Source organism: Apium graveolens, chromosome 11 (genome assembly GCF_009905375.1).
Source record: "Apium graveolens cultivar Ventura chromosome 11, ASM990537v1, whole genome shotgun sequence".
Classification (NCBI taxonomy): Eukaryota; Viridiplantae; Streptophyta; class Magnoliopsida; order Apiales; family Apiaceae; genus Apium; species Apium graveolens.
This window is the reverse complement of record NC_133657.1, coordinates 45,722,893-45,742,330: the sequence shown is the minus strand read 5'-3', so window position 1 is coordinate 45,742,330 and position 19,438 is coordinate 45,722,893.

The window sequence follows — 19,438 nt, the reverse complement described above, 5'->3', positions numbered from 1 at the left end:
TGGGCCGGAGATGGACCGGACCCCTTTAGGCCATAGTTGCCTGGGTGCCCCATATGTTGGTTGGGTCTATGCAGTTGGGTATAGATCCGCACTATCTCCTGACTGATCAGCAGGTTATAGTGCATATGTTGGTTTCTAGTGTTCAGTCCAATTTATTGTTGTTCGCCATTAATGGCATTCCCTCTTGAAATAAAATATGATTATGGTTTAAAGTTATTCTTTCTTAGCACTCAGTTTCGGGAAATTACAATGTTTCTAAATATATTCGAGGTTCGGATTGTTGCTGCAGCATTAGTTGCTCAGTGATAATTAGGATCTTGAATGAATTGAGATCTTCTTAATTATTCAACCCGTCCTTATCAGGCTGGTTTAGCAGGCTAAGTCTATGGAAACTTAGTCGATAATGATGGATACTAAATAGTTAGGAATTTCTTGAACGTCGTTTTACGAATAGTTATTGCATTCACTACTCAATTATGAAATGATACCAGAAACTATTTTGAAAACACGCGATCTCTAAAGTTCTTACAAAAATGTCATTATGTCCTAAGTGATTCATAGCAATGCAAATCAAATTGATTTTAAGATAACGAGATATATCCTTTAAATGATTTCGTGTTTCGCCCTTCAAAATATTTCAGAGATTTTGTCTGGAAGTTTTCTTTGAAATTAATGTTTGAAATTCAAATTATATACTTGCTGGGCATTTTTGGCTCACTCTTGCTTTGTCAATTCTTATTTCTGCCAGAAACAGATAAGGATTAAAGTGAATAGCTTTGATAGACAGCAGAAGTTAGAGAAGTTTCCGTTGCGAGAGGTTGAAGGTGTTAGAAGAATGTGACAAGAGCATTAGTTCAAAGGTATATATACTTGTATTATAGTGGAAGTGAGTTGTAGAAGGTTAGATTCTTGTTTCATACCATGACCTGTAAAAGATCCGGACTCAAGGGGTTATTTATTTATTTCTTTACTTTATGTAATAATGGTTCAGTAACACCAAATCTTGACCCCGGATTTGGGGCGTTACAATCTTTCTTCTTTTCAGAGTTTCAACTGTTTAATCTTCAGCAACAGCATCATCAAAGACTTGAACCATCTTGCACACAGGATCCATCATAATTTGAGGAATCTTCATTTTCTGCTCCTTGACTGTCTCCCCAACTTTTCCTTTTCCCTTGTCTTTCGGATCAGTAGTAGTTTGATATCTAGTCCTTGATCTAGGAATCTCTGTGGTAGATCTTTCTCTTATCACAATCCCCTTTTCTTTTGGCCTTGGTGGCTTTTTAGCATCAGAATCTTTTGACTTTGGTTTGCTCTTCTCAGCAGCAAATATAGCTTCTTCTTCTCTTAATTCCTCTAAATCCACTCCTGGATTATCCTTAAGGAATAGTCTCTTGGCCAATTCTTCATCAACAGATTGAATTTTGGGATCTTTGTAGAAGAATATTGCTTTCTTTCCTTTGAACTTCAAAGTCTGTAAAAACATCTGTGACTCTTGGCTTTCAGCTTGAATCATCACATCAGAAGTAGTCAGAACTTGATCATCAGAATTTGTAGTATCAGTATTTGTGATCAACAAAGGAACATCCTGATTTGTTGGCTTCTTTCCTTCCTTATTCCTTCCTTGAGTAGAACCAGACAATCTCTGATGAGAACTTGTCCGTTAAGAAGGAATCCTGCTCAATTGTTTTCCTTGACCGTGACCTCTACTCTAATCAGAGTTTCCCAGGTCATCACCATGATCATCCTTTTTCTTTAGTGTTTGGCTTGGTGAGCATTTGGACTTAACTACCTTCTCCCCCTTTTTGGCATCATCTGGCAGGAGAAGAGAAAGAAGGAGTTCCACTGAAGATTGGATCTCATTTAACTGAGTCTGTTGAGAAGCTTGATTTTGTAAGACCTCATCCAGTTGGGCCTGCTGCTGGGTTTGAAAAAGCTCAATAGCATCCACCTTTTCTTTAATTGGTCTGATAAACCTCTTTCTATCTAGATCTTGAGTCATGGCTAGCTTATCAGCTGTTTCCTGAAATTTATCGACCTTTTCATGAGTCTTGGAGTGTTGACCTTGTAGAGTTCTAGTACTGAGAGTTGTGACCTTTAGTTGGTGCTTGAAGTCAGAACTTGTCAGCAAATCATCAGCTTTTGAAATATGTTCTGACAAAACATGTGGGCTGGGAATAAAATCAGTATCATTCCATTTATATATCCACTCAACCCCTCTAGAGGTTTCCTCCCATGGAACTGGAGCCTTTTCGTCAAAATGGAACAAAGCCTCCTTTCCTGTAGGCAATGAAGTATTTACTGGAGTCGACTCTCCAGAACTTGCAAGAATCTCCTCATCTTCTGATAACACCAAGGTGTGTGTAACTGAAGTAGATTCTGATGCAGATGCAGCTGTATCCAAATTCTAACCTTCAACATCTAGATCAAGAATTGGAGTTGATGGTATCTCAGCCTGTAGAATTGGAGAAACAGGAGGTGTTGACTGATTTGCTGGTGGAGCTTCCAGATAGAGAACAGAAGGTATATTCAAATTATGAATATCAATTTCAGTACTTGTCTCTTGTTCTTCAACATCATCTGTAGCTTTGATTGGAGAGTGAGGTGGAGAAATCACAGATTCTTGTACAGGTTCTGATCTGTGAATATCAGGAATTGCAGATTCCTTTATCAAAGCTTCTTCAGCTACTGGCAGGGCTTCAATCATAATAGGTTCTTGTGAGATTAGAGAATCCTGATCCCCTTCCTCAGCATCTTCAGCAACCTCATATTAATTTTGTGCAACATGTACACCTGCTCTCATCTTCCTCAATTTTGATTTTCTAGATGGAGGGGTGACATGATATGTATCAGAATGTGAAGAACTCTTTCTTTTCTGAATGCCAGAAGCTTCAGTTGCTTTCTCCTTCTGAAGAGTTGACTCTTCAGCTTCTAATGTTACAGGTTCTGATGTAGGAACCTGGACTTGTTCATCCTCATCAGATTCATCTCTCAGAATCAACTTTCTTTTTCTCCTTGGTGGAGATTTAGGCACAGAGATAGTTCTTTTGGTTTTGGGCCTAGATGGTGTAGCAGATTTCACAAATGGCACTTGTTTAGATGTACCAGAGTGTGGTTTAGATTTGGACTTGAGAGGTGAGGTTCTGATAGTACGTGCTGATGGTTGTGGTTGAGAGGATTGTGCTGGTTGAGTATTGGAAGGCTGGGTTGGTGGAGGTTGAGAAGTAGTAGGCTGTGTAGGTGCAACATCAGGATATATGGTTGTGTATCTGTGAGGATCAGAATTTACTAACAGATTGGGGAATTTGGAGGGGTCTTAGTATATCCTTCTTATTATCAGCAGATAATAAGTCTGTGAAAGCCCTTTTGTGAAGTTTAAAGGGTTCAAATAACTCACTAAAGGTTTGAGGTGCATCAGGACAACATAAACTATATATAAGCTGACAGAATCTAACAAAATATACTATGTTGCTATCTTCTTTGCTGACTCATGATTGGAATAACATCAAAATATAATCAAAATGAGTTTGATTAAAAAGAGCATACCCGATTTACTGACTCATGATTGGAATAACATCAAAACTGGAGCATTTGTTGGCAAAGGCTTTGGTAATACAATCGAAAAAGAAGCTCCACTCCTTCCTGATGTAGGGCCTCTTCATTTGTCCCAGCTTGGACAAAGACTTCTCATAGCCAAGATTTTCCATCATGTTTTGAAGAACTGGCTTCCCAACTTGTGAATTGTAAGTACAATTTTCTGGCAAATGCAATGCTTGTCGAACAGTTGACAACGTTACCGAGTACTCATCTTCCCCTGTTGTAAAAATGATGCTTGGGGACCACTTTCACCACCATTATCATAGACTCTAGACCTCCAAAACTCCAGAATTTGCTTGCCTGAGAGAGCCTGTGGTTGGGTCAGAGCATACCTAATTTCACTTCGAGCAAGAAAACCTTGAATGAAGTGAAGTTCTGAAGGAGTTTCGTCCTTGTTGAGAATAGCCATCTAGTTGTTGGGGACAAACTTGACTCCATCATAGATAAGATCCTTAGGTGCCATTTCTGTGAAAACTAAGTGAAAAGTTGTGTGATTATAGAGTGTTTGATAAAATGCCTGTAAGAAAGTCCGTCAGAAAATAGAGAGAAAGAGAGAGAGAGAGAGAGAGAGAGAGAGAGAGAGTAAAAGAAATAAGAGATAACATAAGAGAGAAGGTAAAAGATTTGTATAATCTTTTATCTCTAATATTTATACTCTTTTCACTCAACGGCTCTTTTTGGAAGTAAAATTAACATAGTTACACCTATCACGCAGTAAATAGTCAAGGTAGTAATTAGTGGGCACGTGAAATGTGCAGTAATTAGTGCACATATGCATATGCAAAAACCAACACGCAACCCATTAATCAAATGATTATTACTGTTCTATTGCACTTAATTATTTTTCTGAGAAATATAACCGTTACAATAAATACAAAAAATAAGTCAAGTAAATAAATAATGCCACGTAAGCATCAGGATTTGCATCAGAATTTGACTATTATCATAATTTAACGGTCATCAGAACATGGCTTCTGTACTCAAAAAGGTGAATGACTGTTTCTGTGTTTCTTCACACAAATACTAATTGGTTTCTTCAGAGTTTAATCATCAGAACATAATCAGAACTTGTCCTCAGAATTTATGTAAATAATACTTAACTGCTTATCAGAAACAACTTAATCACCACAGTAATTTTCATCATTCATATGGAGTGATAATGTGTGTATGTGCAAATGATCAGATAAAGATTAAAGTCTGATAAACTTCAGTATATCTTAGAAATAAGGCATAACTAAGAGAAATGCTTAAAATGTGTCTTGGATTTTGAAGTCTACTGTAGAATAAAGTTATGCAAGAATCCACCTCAACTGTTTGTGCTCATTTTATGCATCTTTTGAAATTCTTTTGACAAGGGCTTCTTAGTGTAAATGAGTTACAACTTCCATCAGAATTAATGATGTTATCAGAATATTTCTCCAGTAATCAGAGAATATGAAAAGTCACCAAGAAATATTAATTTGCTTTTCTAATGCATATAACTTAATACCAGCAATGCACTTGGATCTTCCCTTTCACATAAATTACTCTAGATCTCAAAGGAGTACCTGATTTTAATTTTTTCTTTTCTTTTATTTTCTTCAGATAAATGAGGCTTATCAAGCATGTAGTTCATCCTTAAGATTTACTGACATCAGAATTTGACAGATAAGAAGCAATAATCTAATTTATGACTTAGTAATAAGATACAAGAAAGTAAATTTGACTAAGATCAAAATCAGAATTTGCTTGTGTTGTTGATTTCCACATAAATAACTAATTCAAACATGGGATTCATAGTTTGTTAAAGACTACTAAGTTAACATCTAACAAGATAATCCTCATTGGATTGAATAGTCACGGAACATTCAAAACACTTTCAGAGTTTATAGAATCACATCAGATAATAAACAGTGTTTAATATGTTACAATTTAAGCACAGATTAAACTGAGATGAGAAAATATTTAAACACTGATCATAAAGTCTGATGTATGAGAATAAAAACTAAACAGATTTTGAGAAAGAACCTGAAACTATTCCAATTTCATTTACAAGTCTTGTAAAATTAGCTTCACATAGTGGTTTTGTGAAGGTATCTGCTAGTTGTTGATCTGTTGGAACAAAATGCAATTCCACTGTACCTTCCATCACATGTTCCCTTATGAAATGGTACCTAATGCTGATGTGCTTTGTCATTGAGTGTTGAACTGGATTTCCTGTCATAGAAAAAGCACTTTGATTATCACAATAAATAGGTATTTTAGAAAATTCTAACCATAGTCTAGTAACTGATTCTTCATCCAAAGAATTTGTGCACAACAGCTTCCTGCAACAATATATTCTGCTTCTGCAGTTGATGTGGAAATTGATTTCTGTTTTGTTGCTAAACCAAGAAACCAATCTGCCTCCAAGAAATTGGCAGCTTCCACTAGTGCTTTTCCTGTCTATTTTGCATCCTGCAAAATCTGCATCTGAGTAACCTATTAGCTTAAAATTTGATTCTCTAGGATACCACAATCCTAGATCAGTTGTACCCTTGCACAAAGACAGGTAGCATACATGATATCTGGTCTACTTGCAGTTAAATAGAGTAAAGAGCTAATCATACCTCTGTAGTTAGTAATATCTAATGATGCTCCAGTATCTTTATCTAAATGGCAGTGGCCGTGGGAGTTGATGTAGTAGAACTGTCTTGCATTCCAAATTTCTTGAGTAGATTTCTGGTGTACTTGGATTGACTGATAAAAGTACCTTCTTCAATTTGTTTGACTTGAAGTCCCAGAAAATAACTCAACTCTCCCATCATACTCATTTGATATCTTGACTACATTAAATTGGAAAATCTTTCACAAAGTTCTGTATTTGTAGAGCCAAAGATGATATAATCAACATATATCTGTACCAAAAGTAAGTCCTTTTCATGGTTGTGGTAGAATAAATTCTTTTCAATTGTGCCTCTGTGAAATCCACTTTCCAGAAGGAATTGAGCCATAGTCTCATACCATGCTCTAGCATCTTGCTTAAGGCCATAAAGTGCTTTGTCAAGCCTGTAGACATGATTTGGAATTTTAAATCTACAAAGCCTGGAGGTTGTTCAACATATACCTCTTCTTCCAATTTTCCATTGAGAAAAGTACTTTTCACATCCATTTGAAAGACTTTAAACTTCTTGTGAGCAACATAAGCCAAAAAGATTCTTACGGCTTCCAATCTAGCATCTGGAGCAAATGTTTCATCATAGTCAATACCCTCCTGTTGAGAGTAACCTTTAGCAACCAACCTTGATTTATTTCTTGTAATTATGCCATCACTGTCAGTTTTATTTCCAAACACCCATTTTGTACCAATAATTGATCTGTCCTTTGGTCTTGGTACTAAGGTCCAGACTTTATTTCTTTCAAATTAATTTAACTTTTCCTGCATTGCTTGCACCCAATCAGCATCTTGAAGAGCTTCTTCTACTTTCTTTGGTTCATTCTGAGATAAAAAGGAATGATAGAGACATTCGTTTGTTGTTGTTATTCTAGTTCTGACACCTGCTTCAGGATCTCCAGTTATTAAGTCAGGTGTGTGTGATTTAGTCCACTTTCTTACAGATGGAAGTTGATCTCTAGAGCTGGATCCTCCCCCATGATCCATGTTGTCTCTATCAGCATTTTCTGATGCTCCCCCTGAAGTTATGCTCTCTGAGGATCCAGAATTTGAGTTGGATCCTTCAGGAATTGAAGAATTAGAGATTCCAGAATTGTCAGAATTTGGCTCATCAGAACTTGATGAATCAGAACTTGAAGAGCCAGTGACTAGTTCTAATGCTTCTTGAGAGTCTTGAGACGTGGTATGATCATCAGCATGCTCCCCCTGAACAGGTGCATTTGCCTTTGGAGCAGTTACCAAAGTTTCAATGACATCAGAATTTAACTCGTCAGAACTTACAGGATCAGGATTTAGGTCATCAGAATTTACAGAATCAGAATTTACATCTTCATTTTCAAATCTTAGCTGATCATGATCATTGAAATCTTCAAGTCCAGTAATCTTTTTATCATCAAAAGATACATTGATAGATTCCATGACGACCCTTGTTCTTAAATTGTAGACTCTGAAGCCTTTTGTGGAAAGTGGATATCCAACAAAAATTCCTTCATCAGCTTTTAGATCAAATTTTGACAGCTGTTCAGGATGAGTCTTAAGAACAAAACACTTGCATCCAAATACATGAAAGTATTTCAGATTTGGCTTCTTTTTCTTCACCATCTCATATGGTGTTTTTCCATGCTTGCTTATGAGTGTAGCATTCTGTGTAAAACAAGCAGTCTGCACAGCTTCAGCCCAAAAGTAGGTTGGTAGCTTTGGTTCATCAAGCATAGTTCGTGTAGCTTCAATAAGAGTCCTGTTCTTTCTTTCTACAACTCCATTCTGTTGTGGAGTTCCAGGTGCAGAAAATTCCTGCTTTATTACTTGCTCTTTGCAAAACTCTTCCATGATAGAATTCTTGAACTCAGTGCCATTATCACTTCTTATTATTTTAACAGGATCTTTGACTAACTTATCCAGCTGTCTGACATGATCAGTTAGAGTAGATGCAGTTTCATTCTTCTTGTGCAAGAAATACACCCAAGTGTATCTTGTGAACTCATCCACTATAACCATAGCATATTTCTTCTTTGCAATAGACATGACATTGACTGGACCAAATAGATCAACATGCAGTAAGTGATAAGTCTCAAGAATTGAGGATTCAGTTTTCCTTTTGAATGAAGATTTTCTTTGTTTTGCCTTTTGACATGAGCCATAAAGACCATCAAGAGTAAATATTGATTTTGACAATCCTCTCACAAGATCTTTCTTCATTAGCTCATTTATGTTGTTAAAATTTAAATGAGAAAGTCTCTTGTGCTAATTCCAGCTTTCTTCAATTGATGCTCTGCTTAACAGACAGATTGCAGAACCATCAGAATTTGTTGATAGTCTAGCTTCATATATGTTACCATGTCTGTAACCTTTCAGAACCACTTTGCCTGTAGAATTACTTATAATTTTATAGCATTCTTCAAAGAAATCCACATGATAATCTCTGTCACAGATTTGACTCACACTTAGCAGATTGTGTTTAAGTCCTGAGACAAGAGCTACTGATTCAATTATGACATTCCCAAGATTGATATTACCATATCCCAGAGTCTTTCCCATGTTTCCATCTCCATAAGAAACTCCTGGGTCAGCTTTCTCCATAAAGTCTGATAGCAGGGCTTTATTTCCAGTCATATGTCCTGAACATCCACTGTCCAGAACCAGGATGTTTTTCCTGTTGCCCTGCAATCACAAAGACCACTATTGATTAGTTTTAAGGACCTAGACTTGCTTGGATCCTTTGGCCTTTTTATGTTTAGCATTTGCAGCGGATTTAGTTTTCGAGTTTATGCTAACTTGCTTTTTATCAGACTTTATATCAGACTTTGCATCAGAATTTACATTAGAAGGAATTACACTAACTTTCTTTAAAGAAGGTTTTATTTAATAATAATCATAGTACAAACTATGATATTCCTTACAAGTATAAATAGAATGCCATAAACTACCACAATGAAAACAAGGATTTTATGGTTTAAACTTAACAGACTGATTCTTAACTCCTGATCTAGGAGGTAAAGAGTTTATATCTTTATTTTTCCTGCAAAAAAAAGCAAGATGGTTAGAGTTTCCACAATTATAGCATTTCTTTCTAGGAGCATTAGGAACAGGCATATATTTATCACTTTTATTCACACCTTCCTTTTCATTCCTATTTTTCTTAGCTTCTTTTACCTTGTTCACATTTTTAATCTCTTTCAACTTATACTTAAGCTGCTTCTTTGTCATTAAGCCAATGTTTACCAAAGCTGGTTTATCATGTTTTAATTTGTCAGAAGTTGACTTTTCTTTCACTTCTATTTTTACAACAAATTTAACAGGATTTACCTTTGGCTTTTCAGTCTGTTTGATAATAATTGGCTTAATTGGCAAAGTCCCTTTCTCACTTTCATCATCTTTATAACCAAACCCCTCTTTCCAGTTTCCACTACTTAGAATATTCTGAGTTGTTCTGCCTGAGTTAGTCCAAGTCCTGATGATTTCTCTTTCTTTTTCTAATTCATTTTTTAGATAATCATTCTGTTTAAGCAATTCATTTTTAACATACACAGCATTATCTCTCTCTGTATGAATAATGTTCATCTTGACTAACTCTTCTTCAAGATAGATATTTCTGTTTTTGTACTTTAGATTTTCAGATTTTAATCTTTCATTCTCTAACGTCTGATCTCTATAGCTAATATAAATATTTTTCAGAAATATTCTCAACCCAGTAATATCTTCTGTATCAAAAGCAAGAGTTGATAGAGGTACCTTTAGTTAAGCAGCATCAGAACTGCTATCAGCATTTGCCATTAAGGCATAGTTCACCTCTTCTTCAGATTTTGAAGTGTCTGCCCAGTTTTTCTTTTTGTGATAAGTGCCTGGCCTTTATCACCTTTTCCTTTCTTGCAATCAGGAGAGATGTGGCCTCTTTCACCATAATTATAGCATTTGACATTTGAGTTGTCTCATCTATCAAACTTTCCTCCTTTGCCTTCAGTCTTTCTGAACCCTTTCTTGTCAGAACTTCCACCTTTCCTGGAAAACTTCTTACCCTTTCTAAATTTCTTGTAGGCTATCTTTGTGATACCCTTCACCATAAGAGCATACAGTTACATCATCACTGCATCAACATCCACTTCAGATAAATTTTCAGGTTCTGAATCATCATCATCAGAATCTGATGACTCAGAATCAAACTATATGATGAGAGCCTTTCCTTTTGCCTTTCTAGAGACAATTGACTTTTCTTCATCCTTTAAAGCAATTGTCTTAGACTTCCCTCCATGCCTCTTCTTTCTTTGCTCCATCTCAAGTTCATGAGTCTTGAGCATTCCATAGATTTCGTCAAGAGACATATCAACAAGTTCATAGTTATCTCTTATTGTAGTAACTTTCAAATCCCACTTTTCAGGAAGAGCTAGTAGGAATCTCATATTTGAATCTTCTGGATCATATTCCTTATCCACTAGTGACAGATCATTCAATAGGTTTGTGAATCTGTCATATGTATCAGTTAGTGACTCATCAGATTTTGAGTCAAAGTGCTCATACTCCTGTGTGAGTATTGTCTTCCTATTCTTTGTGATGGTATTGGTTCCTTGACATCTCACTTCCAATGCATCCCAGATTTCTTTTGCAGTCTTGCATCCAATCACCCTGTTTGACATGAAATTGTCAAGTGCACTATGAAGCATGTGTCTTACCTTTGCATCCTTGCCTAGTGAAGAGATGTCTTCAGTGGTGAGATCTTTCTTTTCTTTGGGAATCATCTTCTGTGGCTCATTCTCAACTGCAATAGAAAGCTTTGTGGGCTTGTGTGGACCATCATAAATTCTGTCTACATATTCTGGATGTGTAGCTTCCAGAAACATGGCCATCTTCACACTTCATACATGGTACTCAAACACCCTGAGCATAGGAACCCTGATGCATTCATATCTACTGGTGTTGTGAATGGGTTGAACCTTTGCAAGTTCTTGAGGGTCTTGTGTTTTTGATTGATCAGACATGATTGATTGTTTGTTTGGATCTTAACTATTTGTAAGCTTAACAGATTTGCTCTGATACCACTTGTTAGGCCTCAATGATGCTATAGAAGGGGGTTGAATATAGTATCTACAATCAATTCGATTATGAACACAAGTATGTAATAGAAAACAAGTTTATTCAATATATCAAACTCTGTTATAGTAGGTTTAATCTACTCTCTTGGTGATGTATGATATCACTAAGAGCTGCTAGGGTTACAAAAAATAATATTCTCGTTATTTCCAACGCCTCAGGAAACTGGTCGAGATAGATGACAATGATAACACATATAGTGTAAACCCTAATCTGTGTTTATATACTACACAGTTACACGATATCTCCAAATTGATATGATATGTTCTGTTTCCTAAAATACATCAATCAAAGATTATCTACTGTAGTCCTTTAGATGTCCAACTCTCCAAGCATATCTTCTTTTGTTTAATCTAGATCCTCTCTTGTAAATCAGCTGCTTTTCATCCCTGAAGTGTATCCGCATTTAAGTTCTGATGTAAGTCCTGATGGCTTAAGTTCTGATAACTTCCTGTCTTCAGTAAGTTCTGATTTCCAGTTAAGTTCTGATATTAAGTTCTGAAACTAAACAAATCAGACTAGACATGACATCACAAATCTATCTAACATCCTTTATATCAAAAGAATGTGTGAATAAAATGGATTTAATGTTGAAAGACTTAGTTGAGCCCTTGACCATAGAAGTGGCCAATCAGGATAGAGTTTTAGTGAGTCAGTTTTGTCCTAAGTGTCAATTAGAAATCCACGGACGTTCTTTTTTGGCTGACCTAATACGCTTCGATCTAGGAGAGATCGATGTGATTTTAGGAATGGATTGGTTGTCCCATTTTAAGGCAAATATTGACTGTAAGAAAAAGAAGATTTTGATGTTTACAGAAGATAATGCCAAGGTAAATTATCAAGGACCGAAGCAGGAAAAGAAATTTCTTTCGATACTAAAGGCAAAGAAATTGTTAAGACAAGGATATGAGGCTTACTTAGCCCATATAGTAGACACCGAGAAAGAGGCACCTAATTTGGATGAGATTCCAATAGTAAGGGAATTTCCGGATGTCTTTCCAGATAAGTTGCCAGGATTGCCACCAGATCGTGAGATCAAGTTTTCTATTGACTTAGTTCCCGGAGCAGAACCATTTTCCAAGGCTCCATATCGAATGGCCCCAGTAGAGATGAAGGAATTAGCTAAGAACCTACAGGAACTACTGGATAAGGGAGTGATTAGACCCAGTGTATCCCCGTGGGGTGCACCAGTGTTGTTTGTAAAGAAGAAGGACGGGAGCATTAGATTGTGTGTTGATTATTGGGAGTTAAACAAGTTGACCATCTAGAATAAGTAACCCCTACCAAGGATCGATGACTTATTTGACCAGCTTAAGGGAGCATGCTGTTTCTCGAAGTTTGACTTATGGTCGGGCTATCATCAATTGAAGATTAAACCTGAAGAAGTACCAAAGAGTGCGTTCAAAACCAGATATGGGCATTACGAGTTCCTAGTAATGTCATTTGGATTGACCAATGCACCAACTGCTTTCATGGATTTAATGAACAAGGTGTATAAGGAGTACTTAGTTAAGTTTATTATTGTATTTATTGATGACATCCTCATCAACTCGAAGAGTAAAGAGGATCATGCAGAACATCTGAGGATTTCCCTACAAAGGCAAAGAGAGAAGCAGTTGTACGCTCAGTTTTCAAAAACTGTGAATTTTGGTTGGATGAAGTTCAGTTTTTGGGTCATGTTGTGGGTAAGGGTGGTAATAAGGCGGATCTTGTAAAGATTGAGACTGTGTCGAAGTGGGAACAACCAAAGACCCCGACAGAAATTATGAGTTTTCTTGGATTAGCAGGTTAGTACCGAAGATTTGTAAAAGACTTTTCTAAGATTGCAACTCCATTAACCAAGCTGACTAGGAAGAATGAGAAGTTTGTTTGGACCTAGAAATATATGGAAAGCTTTCAAGAATTTAAGAAGAGATTAGTGACAACTCCAGTGCTTGCATTTTCAGATGAAATGAGAAACTTTGTAATCTACAATGATGCTTCTTTAAAGGTTTTGGGTTGTGTGTTGATGCAACATGATAAAGTTATTGTCTACGCCTCCAGACAGTTAAAACCCCATGAGCAAAAATATCCAGTGCATGATTTGGAATTGGCAGCAATAGTGTTCGCGTCAAAACTATGGAGACATTATTTGTACGGAAAAAGTGTGAGATCTATACGGACCATAAGAGCTTAAAGTATATATTCACCTAGAAAGATCTAAACACGAGGCAATAGAGATGGCTTGAACTGATTAAGTATTACGATTGTTACATTAACTATCACCGAGGAAAAGCCAATGTAGTGGCAGATGCCCTGAGCAAGAAGGAAAGATTGAATATGATCAAGGTTGCTGAGGAATTAGCAAAAAAATTGGAAAGGTTGGAAACTGAAGTCCGAGGGAAAGAAGGTAATAAGGAGAAATTGTATGAGATTACCTTTCAACCAGAATTGATGGACAAGATTAAGAAGTGTCAGGAAGAAATAATGGATGAAGGACTAGAAAGTTTGACTGGAGAAGAACTTTGTACTCAAAAAGACAGCAAAGGTATATTTAGGCTTTCCTCGAGAATATGGATCCCTAATGTGACTGAACTGAAGAGTGAGATTTTGTGAGAAGCCCATAGTTCCAGATTTTATATCCATCCTGGAAGCACAAAAATGTACCAGGATTTGAAGCAGAACTTTTGGTGGACATGAATAAAAAGGAGATAACGGATTGGGTGAGTAAATATCACACCTGCCAAACAGTAAAGGCTGAACATTAAAGGCCAAGTGGATTGCTACAACCCTTAGAGATTTCACAGTGGAAATGGGAAGAGATCACAATGGATTTTGTAGTGGGACTACCAAAGACGAAATTGAACCATGATGCTATTTGGGTGATTATTGATAGATTGACTAAGTCTGCACATTTCCTTCCAATCAACGAAAGATATTCTCTGGATAAATTAGTTAAGATGTACTTGGATGAAATTGTGACCAAGCATGGAGTCCCTGTTTCAATTGTGCCTGATCGAGATCCTAGGTTTAACTTGAGGTTTTCGAAAAAAAATTCAGGAATGTTTGGGAACTAAGTTAAAGATGAGTATTGCTTATCATCCCCAGACTGATGGTCAAAGTGAAAGGACAATTCATACGATAGAAGATATTTTGAGGGTTTGTGCTTTGGATTTTAAAGGAAATTAGGATGATCAACTACCATTAATTGAGTTATCCCATAATAATACTTATCATGCCAGTATAGGAATGCCAACCAATGAAACTTTGTATAGACACAAATATAGGTCCCCACTTTACTGGGATGAGGTAGGAGAAAAGAAGTTGTTAGGTCCGGAGTTGGTTTAACAAACCAAGGATGCAGTGGTATTGATTGAGAAAAGGTTAGAAGCAGCTCAAAATAGACAGAGAAAGAATATGGACTTACATCGAAGGGACATGGATATAGAAATAAGATCATTGGTTTTATTGAAAGTGTCATCTTGGAAAGGATTGGTTAGATTTGGACAGAAAGGCAAACTAAGTCCTAGATATATCGGACCGTTCGAGGTATTGAAAAAAGTAGGTCAAGTTGCCTACGAGTTGGCGCTGCCGTCGTAACTATAATATATCCACAATGTGTTCCACGTATCTATGTTGAAGCGGTATATCCCTGATTCGAACCATGTTATTGAGTATGAGCAAATCGAGCTTCAGCCAAATTTGTCTTACGTGCAGCAGCCAATCCAGATCCTGGACCGCAAAGAGCGAGTCTTTAGGAATAAGTCTATTCTTATAGTTAAAGTGATTTGGAGGAATCCTCGAGTAGAAGACTCTACTTGGGAGTTAGAGTCAGATATGATTGACAAATATCCTCACTTGTTCAATTAGATATGATTCTGAGGATTAAATCTTTTAAGAAGGAAGGTTATAACGAATTATATATTTGTAATTATTGAAGTGTAATTATTAAATAAATAAAATACAATACGATTCTGTCAACTGGATATTATATTTGATGTTGGTTGTATGTGCTCCTTGGTATTTGAAATATTATTTGTGAGATTAATTGTGGAGTCGTATTAGTTTTTTTTTAATAGTGATTTTATTAAGAATTTATTTTCATAAATATTGGAATTTCCTCTAAAATTATTTTTATTGCTTTATAATTTATTTAATTATTTTTAGGAATTTTTAATATTTAGAAGTCAATATTTCATTAATTATTTATCCCTGAATGATTTTCTAATGGTATTTTAGTGTAAATTCAGTATTAAATTCTAGAATATTTCAAAAATTATAAAATTCATATTTTATTAACTTTGGAATATTTCGAGCATTTTAAAATTATTTCGGAAATTTTCAGATTTTATTCACCCTCACATTTGTTCGTTAAATTATAAAATGCGGGTCTGATGCGCGTTCCAAAAATGATTTTAAAATTTTAAAAATTTTATATAATTATTTTAAATTGTTACGGGAATTTTAAATTTATTTTGGTAAATTTTGGAATTATTTTTACCCGTAAGTGGTTAAGTAAAATACTGATTGCAGAATAATAAAATCGGGTATCGGGTTAATAACGAAATTAAATCAGATAAGGTTTTATCCCTTTTCTCTCCTCATCTCTCCAGCATAAATCTCTCTACCACCTCTCTCTCTCTCTCTCTCTCTCTCTCTCTCTCTCGCGCATCTCTTTTCTCTCAATCTCTCAATTTTCTTTTATCTCTCTCTCTCGAATCTCTCAGTAATCCCTCACTCTCATATTCCCAACCTCTCTTCCTCCTTCACATGTGTTTTCCCTTTTCTCTCTTTTTAATGATGTGGTTCCCTGTTTTGTTCCGGTGAGTTGCCGCCGGTTGGCTTGATGGCTACGGTTTGCAGTGTATATATACATATCTGTGTATATATGTGTGTATGGTTTGGATTGTTGTTGTGTTGCCTGTGAACTTCTGTGCCGCCCCTGTTCTGTTATTGCCTCTTGACTCTTATTTTCCGGCCGCTCGTGTGCGCGTGGGCCGGTGGTCCTGTGAACTGATTTTTTTGCTGATATTTTAATTTCTCAGTTAATTTTTGATGAAAATTATTCGATGTTTACGAGGTTTAATTATATTTATCGGTGAAATTCGCGTAGGATGTCCGATATAAACGGGAGCCCGCAAATTTTACCGCCATCGGCGAGCAGACAGTGGACGGTGATGAATTATTATTAGTCCTAAAATTTTAAAATATTAATTTAGTTCTTAAAATCATTTTCAAAACAAAAATAATTAATTATTTTAAAAGTCATTTTGGCGTTCGGGTTATGAAATTGGTTTGGGTTGTGATTGTTGATTGTGATCTCGATTATGTTTCGACGGGTAGTCCAATAAATTAAGGAGACACTGCCCGATTTCAGAAAAATTATTTTCGGGAATACTGGAACGTATCCTCTAATTATCGGGAACGTCGATTGAAAATATAGTTATATTATACAGACCTAAATTACGTGATGTGTCAAGATATTTTGTAAACAATCGACTACCCTAATTTCCAATAATGACGGGTATCTGTATTTTCCAAGAATAAATGCCGAACTGAATTTCGAGAACATGAACCTGAATTGTTACGTGTATTAAAATAATACGTATAATTATGAGTTGGATTATGATAACGTACGGGTAGGATATTAGAGAGGATATGTCAAGCATATTCGGTTGTCTAATTTAGGATGTTTCGGTTCTGTAGGTCCCAATCGAAAGCCCGAGCATCTAAGTCGGTTCAAAGCCGGCCAGTAATAGTTGTTAAAGCATATTAAGGCAAGTACCCTTAACCATATCTTTTATGGTTCAGTAATATATGATTAACTGTTGATTTGAATTGCGTAGTGGAACCATTCGTTTTAAGTTACTTATCCCTTGTGTTTAAAAAAGTTTTGCTAACTTATGATTTGGGGGAAAGGTAACTTCTGAAAATGCTTATCTCTAAATTTTGAATAAAATTGGAAGGGTTTTGGAAAGTGTGTTGTAAGAGAATTATTTTAAAAAGAGATAGGCAAGAGTGGTTTTAAAAATTGGATAAAACGAATCAGATATTGAATAACGGTCGTAAGTGGCTAAGTCGGTTGCGCACCTTATATTCACCGATTAGTCCACTGTAACGTATCAGAGACCTAGCTAGTCACTGCGGATCCGGTATGAATTATGTGAAAGCCCGATCAGCTTTGCTAGACAAATTGTGTGATAGTCCAGCCAACTACCCTAGATACCTTGTGTGGAGGCTTGATTAGCCATCCCTACATAACATCCAATATATATGTCTGATTGTGGTTCGGTTGTCCATGTAACGGGACAAATAGTTTGTGGTTCTTGTAAAGGAACCTATGAATTGAAAATAAAAATAGCATACTAAAATTGGACTCTGGTATTCACACAGCACACAATTGATGTTATTGTTTTACAGAGCATGCTAGTGATTGATATCCAGTTTACAACTATTTTACTTATTTTTGAACAAGTTCTGATATATGTTCCTATAACTGTTTATCATAAACTATTTTATCTGTTATTCATATAGTGGTACTGCTGAGCGATTGATCGCTCACACTTGCAAAATGTTTTGTATATTCATATATTGCAAATGCCTAAGAGACCCTTCTGTCATAGGCATGGCCAGGTTTCAGTTCCTTCTGTATCGGGCTCCTATGAGATAGTTATATCAGACCAGGAGTGGTCTGTGAGTTGCTGTAAAACATTACTTGTGCTAGGTTGTTTTAAATAAGTTGGTTTGTATTAATCGTGTAACATATATCATACTTGAACCTGGAAAAGATCTTGTTAAGGGGTTGTGTTTATATTAAATAAGAATGAGTTGGTTATAATATATTTTGATCTGTTGTTATTTGTGACGGCAACTCCTGACCCCAGGGTTGAGGCGGTCACACTGTTATTGTTTAAGGACAGTCCATTCACTCTACTATTCCACCATGTGTTGCAATCCATGTTCTTGCTAAAGGAAAATCCACTTATTCTATAGTTCTATCATCTTTTATTTTCCCTGTCACTGCTATTGATGTAAATGCAAGACAGTCCATTCTAGATGAACCTATTTTTGCAGAATCACAACAGCACTTCACTGGTACTGAGGTTCTGGAGATAAATACTGGAGCTCCACCTCATATGGCCACTATTCTTGAAGATCTAGAGTTAAATGCTAAAGGCATGGAAGAATCTGTTCCTAGGAACGCGTCTCATGATGGAGATAATGTACATATAACCTTATATCCTGATGAGGATCTTGATGAGATTTTCTTTCCAGAAGACATGCCTACACATGAAAAGCAAAGGAGATTAGCTGAGCTTGATGCTAAAAAGAGTAGAGAGTTTTCTAATACTGAATGTAATTCTAACTGGAAGGTTGCTTCTTATCCCATCTCTGTTGCTAATGTTTCTCAATATCTGGAGAGAACAGAGAAGAGTATTGCAAATCCTGATATTCTGACACATATCAAAGCTTCTACACTATTGATCAAATCATTTCAGCATACTCAGTCTCAGACTAATTCTCAAATTTATAAACTGAAAGAATCCTTTCTTGAAACCAAGTTGACCACAACCAAAGAGATCTAGAAGCAATTAGAACCCATTCTTGTTAGACAAGACAAACTGGAAGTCAACCAGGTTAAGTTGGAAGCTACTCAAGCTAAAATGTCTAGTCAATTGGATGAGGTAAAACAATCTATGGAGCTCATTGTTTCCCTCCTACTTGGGGATGATGCCAAAAAGGGGAGAAAGTGTTAAAATCTAAATGCAAGCAGCTCCAGGTAAAAGATGCTGATGACAAGGATGATTCTGGTGAGCCTAGTGGTGATGATAAAAAACGGAGCTTATTTTGAAAAAAAAGGTGGAGATCTAGTTGGTTCTAATGGTAGATCTAAAACCACTAATCAATCTAGACAAGGTGGAGAAATAAGGAGATCTAGAAGGCAAGTCTTAAAGACTGTGCAAAGTAAAGAACTGACTGTGGCTTAATCTCAAACTCTGAAAGTCACAAATGCTAATGAATACCGAGGCATTCTGGAGATAGAAGCTGGTGCTGAAGCAAGTCAGTATCTACGGACTCTGAATGTAAAAGAGAAGAAAACAACTCTATTCTACAAGGATCCAAAGATTCAAGCTTTCAATTCTG